Here is a 9,357-nt window from a genome sequence, read left to right as displayed (position 1 = left end):
AATAGCAAATATAGGTTGAGAAATGAGATAGACACTTTAGAAAACATCTTTAAACAACTACAGTATTAAACCAATAATAATAATGATAATATACAACTTTACTTCATAAAATTAGAAAATTCATTTACAAAATTTTGTCTGGATGTTTTTTTTCAACTGATTACCAATTTTGTGGAAACAATACTAAAATTATTTCAACTTTCCTACTTTGAAGTAAGTTTGTCAAAAATATTTCAATGGCTTAATTTTCTGTTTTCTTTAAATAAAAGATATTCCATATTATTAACTTTTCTATTTTAAACTTGTTTTCTTAAGAAAGTCTTATAAGCAACATGGCATAAATAAAATATATAATTTTCGAAAATCAACTTGTATATTACTGGTAAGTGTGTTTTGTTTTGTTTTTTAAGAATGATTACTATTTCATTCTCCAATATGTTGCATTTGTCATTATAAACTGAAATTGTTTATAACCAAATCCAGGACTTTAGAAATAGGTAAACTTCATCGGTATTGAGTTTTAACAACGAAGCCTGATAGATGAGACTCATTGTCGCTTAACTTGGTCAAGCAGCTACCCAGTAATGATATTATTTTTTTACTTCATTATTTTAATGCCCTCTAGTGGAGTAATTTTATGAAAGAGATACAATTCTAGAAATTTTCTGATGTGACAAGCTAATGTTTGCTAAAATATTCATTTTTGTCCACACTAAATAATGGAATAATTTTAATACCTGTGTATATTAATGATTTTATACCTCTACTAAAAAACACAAACAAAAAACACTCAAATAAAGTCAGTGGATTTATCTATAGAATACACTTAAATTTTTAATATTGTATTTAATGTTTAATCTGGTGTGATATGTTAATATCATTAGTGAGTTTTATTATGTTTAAAACAAAAAATAAATCACACTAAATCATGGATGATTATATTATTACTTACATATAAAGATATGAGAGAAGAAGCTACAATGTTTGTTTGTTTGTCTGTTTTTTATGAATATTTGCACAAAGCTACAAAAGGGCTAATTGCTCGTCCAAAATAAAAACACATCTGTGTGAGTAAAACTACATCATCAAACATGCCATTAGTTATACGTGTTGAAATAAAAGGAATACATTTTCTTTGCAGAGGATTCTTGATCAGAATTGGTATCTTGAACAAGAAGTCGAAAGTTTTAAAACTGTGCTTGAATTCAAGGTTGGAGACGTACATCGCCTTCGTAAAGAAAACCTGGAAATGCAGGAAGAGGTTATTTTACTTTTTTATTGTTTTTGTTGCAATATTTATTTAGGGTTTAAGTATCTCAAAAAAAAAAAAGAAATATAGACAGCTATACTACATTATTGTATTGTTTTAAGTGACACAGTTTCACATGGTCAGGATCAAATAGTGATCTAGACTTATTATAATAATATTATAAACATAGCTAAGCAAGATAGTTATTCATTACAATCAAATGGCTATGTAGATTTATTACCTATTTAAGTATAGTCAAATAAAAAACAACATATTGTTAGCATCAGTGAGCCGTATAGACTTGTTACATTATTCGAGACTATATATATGTTGTTAAACACACTATCACATTGTTAGGATCAAAGAGCCATCTTTTAGAATTGTTACATTATTATAGAATATGTAAACAAATTTATTTGTATATATTTCAAATTAAAGTTTGTTTTTTTATTAAATCACTAGTTGAATGAGTTACCATCAGCAAGAAAAGAAATTCAGAAGTTAAAGGCCAGAAACGAAGATTTACAAGCGATGTTGGACGAGAAAGTTCGAATTGAGAGGTAATAGGAGTTCCAGCAACTAGACTACTGCTAAGTCCAAAGTGAACTAAATCATTTGAAGTTGTGATCAAATACGATTACCAGTTTACAGGTTAACTGTAAACGTATGACCAAACAGCAAACACCACAATCATAATTAAGGAGTGTCTTCTCATTTTCCTGATTTAATTCCAAGTTTATTTGCATTGATATCGTTATTGCTTGTACAGTTATTGTTAAAAATTAAATTAAAACAACAATTATTTGTAAGAACCTTTTGAGATTTTAATTTGATATTACGTTTTATTGCTTTCTCCTTGACACAAAAAAAGCTGGTGCCAACTGTTGTTATTCATTTACTGTAACTCTGTAGTGAACTACATTTTCCTTGACACAAGTGAATTAACCATAACTATGTGTATTTGTTTCAATTATAATCCATTAAGAATATATCCAGTTTAGATTAAGTTACTTTTTGTATCTAATTGTTTAACATAATGAGGGAAACAGCAGTGTTAACGTCTGTGATATGATTTATTTTATCCTCATTTCATCCAACATAATGTCATAATGAGGCTTAAGATATCCCATGAGAGTGTCATTGATTTAGTCTATTATGGGTTTAACTTTTGTTTTTTTAGAACAATGAGTGTTTCTAATTAGCTAATTGTCTTAAGTAATCTATGAATTACTTTTAGTTTCAATGAAATAATTCGATAATTTTAATTTACTTTTTCAGTATCTCTCTTAGACTATAGTTTAACCATGTTCTTCTATAATTTGACAATACTGAAAGTAAAATATAGAAATCTTAAAAGTAAAATATTTATTAAACATAAAATCACAAATTAATTCTAAAATAAAACAACAGCAACTTTTACTGTAGACAGGTTCTGAGATCAATTATTACGACAGCTCAGCAGATAGTGACATTTTAATGATTACAACAGACAGTGTAAAATTAATGATTACAACAGAGAGTGCCATTTCAATGATTACTCTCGTGACTTCTGTAAAATTACTGTTAACTATATTTATGACTTAATCACTTAAGTTGTTCATGAGTAAACATAAGATCGTAAACTTGACTTATTAGTTGTTAATAGTACAGACTCAAATTACTATATTTCATCTCATCTTGTCAAAGACTGTCTAATCTGATAAAAGAACTAATCATAATTTAATCGAGTATAACACAGTTCAAAACGTGTTTTGTAAAAGTGTGTATAGAAATAGAACACTTATTCCACCAATGACTTTGATTATAAACATGTTACTATGAACTATGTAAACATGACAGCTCATTATTAGAATCAAACAACTATCTAGACTTGTTATGTTGTTACAGAGTATGTAAACACCACATCTTTAAGGATCAAATTTTGTAATGCATGCATGTGGAGGTTATTTGTTTTTAATAAAACTATATCTGCAGAAACATGAAACGATTTTAACACAGCCACCAATATAAAACAGGTTTTGCTCTGAAACTATACATTATACATTAAGATATGATATTTGTCCCATCACTGAAAATTCCTTAGTTTAAGCATTAGCTCAAAACTGGGAATTTTCAGCTGTCTGACATACCATAAATAGTTCTATACTAAAATAATTTGTACCTGGTTTATAATCCATCAGTTGTCAGATATTATTTCTGACAATATATGTCATGAAAATAATAATAAAATAAGATTAACTTGTACAAAGAACAAACTAGATCTGTTTTGCTTTGTTCAAGAAAATCGTTAGATAGTAACTGTTGTATGACTAAGTTTGACTTTCATATTTCAACTTGCAGACAGTTAAGAAGTGAAAGTATACAGCTGAAGGAAGAGTTTCAGAAAGAAGTTAAGTCAAACTCTCGATTATCGATGGAAAATGAAGAACTCCAGTGGAGACTAAAGCAAGCAATGGAGGTAAATCATTTGCTGTCAATAGTGTCTGATTGTATGTATTGTTTCATTACACCACAGTGGGGACAATTGCTTTGTTGTGAACAATATCTGGTTGTACATTTTCTTTATAAGATAAGTACATAAATGAAAAAATTTAGCCCTTAAACAAATACCCAGTACCAGGTGTGGTGGTTTTCGTATAGCAAAGCCACAAAGGGCGATCTGCTCAGCCCACTGAGGGGAATCGAACCCCTGATTTTAGCGTTGTAAATCCGAAGACATACCGCTGTACCAGCGGGGGGCAACCCAAGTACTTCGACTCGAATGTGGTGGTTCATTAATGTAGAATGCTAGGGCGTTTATTGTTTTTTAAGTACTAGCAGAAGTAAAACACAAATTGTGTTTGAGGGGGAGGGAACATCCACTACCTAGTTCAACCTCATATGTGTAGTATAAAAGAGAAAAGGAACAGTTGCATCTTTACATTCTTTCACTGTTTGCACAGAAAGGGTGGCTATTGAGAGAAAATTTGAATGAATATTTAGAACATTCAAAAACCTTTAATATTCATTTATGATTTTTAAGTATATAAAACATTATAAATATTTGATCTTTATGAAAACTTTGAAATCTTTATCTAGAGTCATCGGAAATCCTAGAGGAAGAGCAGCTCGTCTGATATTACCACCCATCGCGAACTCTTGGACTACTCTTTTAACAAAACACTGAGAGATTGACGGTCACATTATAACGAGTCCACAGCTGAAAGGGCGAGCATGTTTTGGTGTGACGGGAATTCGAACCTGTGACCCTCGGATTACGAGTTGAGTGCCTTAATCACCCGGTGATTCCAGGCCAGGAAGATTAGAAAGAAGGCATCAATTATACCGTATTCACCCTCCTCCGAATCATAGACTAATCGTATAATGAAATTTGACAGTCACTCTTATGACCCCTAAGGCTTTTTCCGTAGAGTGTTTTATTCTACTGAGTAGTCAGTTAGGCCTACTGACTAGATATATGTGATATACTTGGTTACATAGTGTGACTGAGCATCTCTTAGGTCTCCACATGAAGTCTAAGGAACTACTAAGATAAAAATGTATATTCACAGAAACAAACAATAATACAATCACAAAATAAAAACATAAAAAACAAGGGCAACTGGGTGCGTCGAACATGCACGATTATTGTTAAACTTTGATTGAATTCTCATTAGTTACGTGTTTCCTCTACTCTGTAAATTGTACTGTCACTAAAAATGAAAACAAACAAATGCCCATCTTCTTAAAAGTTAAAACATAAATGTTATTCAATGAAGATTAGTAAAACCATTATAAATCACAAATGCAGCACTATTAACTTCAGCAAAGCAATGTTAAGTAATTTATAATTAAAGCACAAGTCAACTCTTCCAAAATTCTTTAATAAAACCTTTTTAAAGGTGAACGTTACTTCCCTAGAAAATAATAATGGTTCGACCAAAGTTAAGTGAAAATCACGTTAAGTTAAATACTACTGTGGCTGAAGGCTTAGATTAACTTACAACTTTAGGAAATGTAAGAAACTAAACAATTATGAAAAGTCCCTAATTCTAATAAATTCTTTCTTTTATTTTACAAGGACAAACTTGACTTTATACTTGAGAACATATTGGTATTAAAACAAGCTCAGATCTGCTCAGTAGAAAACACATGATACTTGTTGTACTACACCACAAAATGTGGAGCATGACAAATGTTTAGTGTTTTTGATGAACCAAAGAAGTTAAACGTAGTTATAACCAAACAATTCTGACACGGAAAAACTAATTGCCAAAATAAATTTAAATCTAAATACTTCGCAAAGAAAAATACTTCAGACAGTGAATAAAGTTAGAGCTGTTGATATTTTTATAATAATATCACGTGTATAAATGTATACGGTAGTTTAGGTATTCGACTCGTAATCTGAGGGTCGCGGGTTCTAATCTCTGTCACACAAAACATGTTCGCCCTTTCAGAGGTGGGGCATTATAATGTAACGATCAATCCTACTATTATTTAGTAAAAGAGTAGCCCATTGGTTATGGTAAGTATTTATTCGTCGTTTTGTTCTAAACTGAGAATGATTTGTGTAAAATAAATATTTCAAAATTAGAAGCAAGAAACATCAGTTTTAAAATTCAAATTATTTGAAAATTTATAAATTTTCTCCAAGTAAAGAGAGCTATTTTTAAGTGTTAAATGTTCCCATTTGAAATTACCTGTGAAATTACAGAAGTGTATATTACTTATCGGCAGATGGCGATCCTAATTTTGTTTTGTATTTTCGATAACAAATGTTTCTTTATGCCATTTTTTTATTTCTGTGACAGAATAAATGTTTTTTATGATTGCTTATTTGTGTTGGTGAAATTAACTGTATTATATCAATTTTTTTCTGATTTCGTGTATTTTACCAAAAATAAAATTGAAAACATAATCTGTGACGTAGTCACTGTGGACCTCATTTTCATCTATTCAAAATTCCTCAGTATTATTCACACCTAAATTAATTTAGGTTATTATATAGTGAGCTACAAAACGAGTTAAAAATCCCTCATAAATATCGTACATGCATTACAATTATACTAGGCTTAACTGTGTGTCTTTGGTAAATTGTATATAGTTCTATCGATCGTAAAGAGGTTGCATTTTAAGTGTAATTTGGAAAACAATTACAAATTCATTCAGGAAGTGTGTGTAGTTTTCTTACAACATAGTTAAATTGGGTTATTTACTGAGCTCACAAAGAGTAATAGAACCCTTGATATTAACGTTATAAAGCCGTAGACTTATCGCTGTTCTGGCGGGGCTTCAGGAAACGAGTCTGTATCTTAAAGAAAACTGAAACCTAAATTTTCATATTAACCTAATCACTCAGTTAAAAATGTCTGCATTCGATTCGGTCAGTGAATCCTGGTCTGTTACACTAAGTAGAATAAGAAATATCAAAAATAAAGCGCCATTTTACTAACAGACGAAATATGGTTTATTCTGTGTTGAAAATAGTAACTTCTTTTGGAGATTTGTATTTTATTTACGACCAGTGTTTTGAAATATTTCGGGTCGCTGTGTCTTTAGATTAAGGCATTAAGCTAATCGTCTCAACAACAGCTTGATATCCTATGAAGCTTACCATATTAAACATGACATTCTAGCAGTGTGTGATTAATTTTTACTGGAGAAAAAGGTGCGAAAAAGCCACTGAATTTTCTTAAGGAATGTTTTGTTAGTTTTTACAATAATTTAACAGAAGAATAAATACAACAATATCAACAACAACATTGTTAGATCACAGAGTCCAAATGAGAGACCAGAGTCCCTGAGGTTGAAGAATCAGCGGAAGAGAAAGAATGAGATAATAATTGAAGACCCACCAGAGGTCACTGCGATGGAAAGAAAAAAAAGATGTCTTCTGAGGGACGTGGGGTTCCAACTTCATTTGTCAGACCATCCACATCTATACAAAACAAACAGACACAAAAAATCAGAAAAATCAACAGATCTTTTGTATTCAGTCAAATGTTTAAATACTTTTCAAACGAAACAAAAAATAGAATTTTAATTAGTTGCCAAATTGTGTGTTATCCGTTGTTTCCAAAACTGAGAATAAAACTAATACATAACTAACCCGTGCAGTAGATCAATTTCTTTAGTGGTAGATAAGGTCGCTGTATCCGGTGTATGAAGGTGTGCAGTTCAGATAACGTTGAATAATCTAGCAGTAAAGATAATAAAGATTGTAAGTTTTCTATAAATTACATTTTGAATATATGTTACTTTCTTATTTTTCATCTTTTATACCAAGTGATTGAGATTCTCTTGCTTTTGTACCTCTAGCTTGACTGGTTTTCGTATTTTAGGCTTAGTTTGTTTTGTTTGATTTGTTTGTTTGGAATTTCGCACAAAGCTACTCGAGGGCTATCTGTGCTAGCCGTCCCTAATTTAGCAGTGTAAGACTAGTCATCACCACCCACCGCCAACTCTTGGGCTGCTCTTTTACCAACGAAAAGTGGGATTGACCGTCACCTTATAACGCCCCCACGGCTGGGAGGGCGAGCATGTTTGGCGCGACTCGTGCGCGAACCCGCAACCCTCGGATTACGAAGCACACGCCTTAACGCGCTTGGCCATGCCGGGCCTTAGGCTTGGTTATTTTATACTTTCAGCTTGGCTTGTTTTTCCGTTTGGATTTAGTGTGTTTGTTTTTTTTAATTTAGGCTCAGTTTAATCTTGAAATTCTTTTTCTGAAGCAGCTAGAGAAATATTCCATTGCCAGGTAGTTACGAGCACTGCGTGTTATTTAGTGTGCACTAAAATATTTAATCCACAACGAACTTTAAAATCGTATTTGTGCATTTTTTCGCATTCCTTCAAATCAGAACTTTAATAAGATTAAAATAAGAGTGAAAATTACATTTAAAATCAGTTTTTGTTGTTTACATCTTCTGTGATGAATTCCAAAATAAATCAATTATGAGGTATGTGATTAAAACGTTGCACTTAAACAGAACTTTCGTCACCTTTATAGGCTTAGGAAGCCTCAAAGCTTTGACACTGGAAGACAAAGTTATTGTATTTGCTCAAATAACACAACTACATCTGAGAAAAAAAATACAGTTTTAGCCATAAGACATGAAAATAACTTATGGAATATAATTTTACTATAAAATTCTTGCCATGACCATATTACTTTTGGTCGAAAGTACATGTTAGTGTCTTCAGATAGGTGAGTAATGTGACTACAGTATGGAGACGGTCAGAATGTGCCATGTGATGCATATTAATGTTACCAAGTAATACTTAGAACATGCCACTGGATGTTTGTTTTGATGCCATCAGGAGGAAGTTCAAGTGTCTTAGAATGTTTTGTTGTCATTATGTACACCTTGAACTGAAACATAGAGTAAGTTGACGTGAGAAACAGCTATAACTGAAACATAGAGTAAGTTGACGTGAGAAACAGCTATAACTGAAACATAGAGTAAGTCGACGTGAGAAACAGCTATAACTGAAACATAGAGTAAGTCGACGTGAGAAACAGCTATAACTGAAACATAGAGTAAGTCGACGTGAGAAACAGCTATAACTGAAACATAGAGTAAGTTGACGTGAGAAACAGCTATAACTGAAACATAGAGTAAGTTGACGTGAGAAACAGCTGTAACTGAAACATAGAGTAAGTTGACGTGAGAAACAGCTGTAACTGAAACATAGAGTAAGTTGACGTGAGAAACAGCTGAAACATAACGTGAGAAACAGCTGTAACTGAAACATAGAGTAAGCTGACGTGGTAGACATTTATGACTGAAACACAAAGTAAGCTGACGTAGTAGACAGTTGTGACTGAAACAGCTATAACTGAAACTTATAGTAAGTTGATGTGAGAAACAGCTATAACTGAAACAAAGAGCAAGCTAACGTAGTAAACAGCTGTAACTGATACATAGAGTAAACTGACGTGGTAAACAGCTGTTAGGGAAATATAGAGTAAGTTGACGTGAAATATAAATATAGAGTAAGTTGACGTAAGAAACAGCTATAACTGAAACGTTCAGTAAGCTGATATACTAAAGAGGTATGACTGAAATACAGAGTTAGCAGACGTTTAAACAGCTATAACTGAAACATAGAATAAGTTGATGTGG

At 31.8% G+C, this 9,357-nt stretch overlaps 1 long non-coding RNA gene across 1 annotated transcript; it reads right to left on the bottom strand.

The window, feature by feature from the left end:
- Window positions 1-866: 866 nt before the first annotated feature.
- On the bottom strand, window positions 867-7,404 carry LOC143243084 (uncharacterized). The gene is made up of 3 exons (XR_013023861.1): window positions 7,341-7,404; window positions 7,087-7,169; window positions 867-1,243 (listed from the first exon to the last, which is right to left on the bottom strand). It is a non-coding gene; the product is annotated as an uncharacterized LOC143243084 (long non-coding RNA).
- Window positions 7,405-9,357: the final 1,953 nt, after the last annotated feature.

Source organism: Tachypleus tridentatus, unplaced genomic scaffold (assembly GCF_004210375.1).
Source record: "Tachypleus tridentatus isolate NWPU-2018 unplaced genomic scaffold, ASM421037v1 Hic_cluster_2, whole genome shotgun sequence".
NCBI classification, from domain to species: domain Eukaryota; kingdom Metazoa; phylum Arthropoda; class Merostomata; order Xiphosura; family Limulidae; genus Tachypleus; species Tachypleus tridentatus.
Note: the sequence above shows the minus strand (reverse complement) of the source record. Positions and strands in the feature narration are given on the sequence as shown.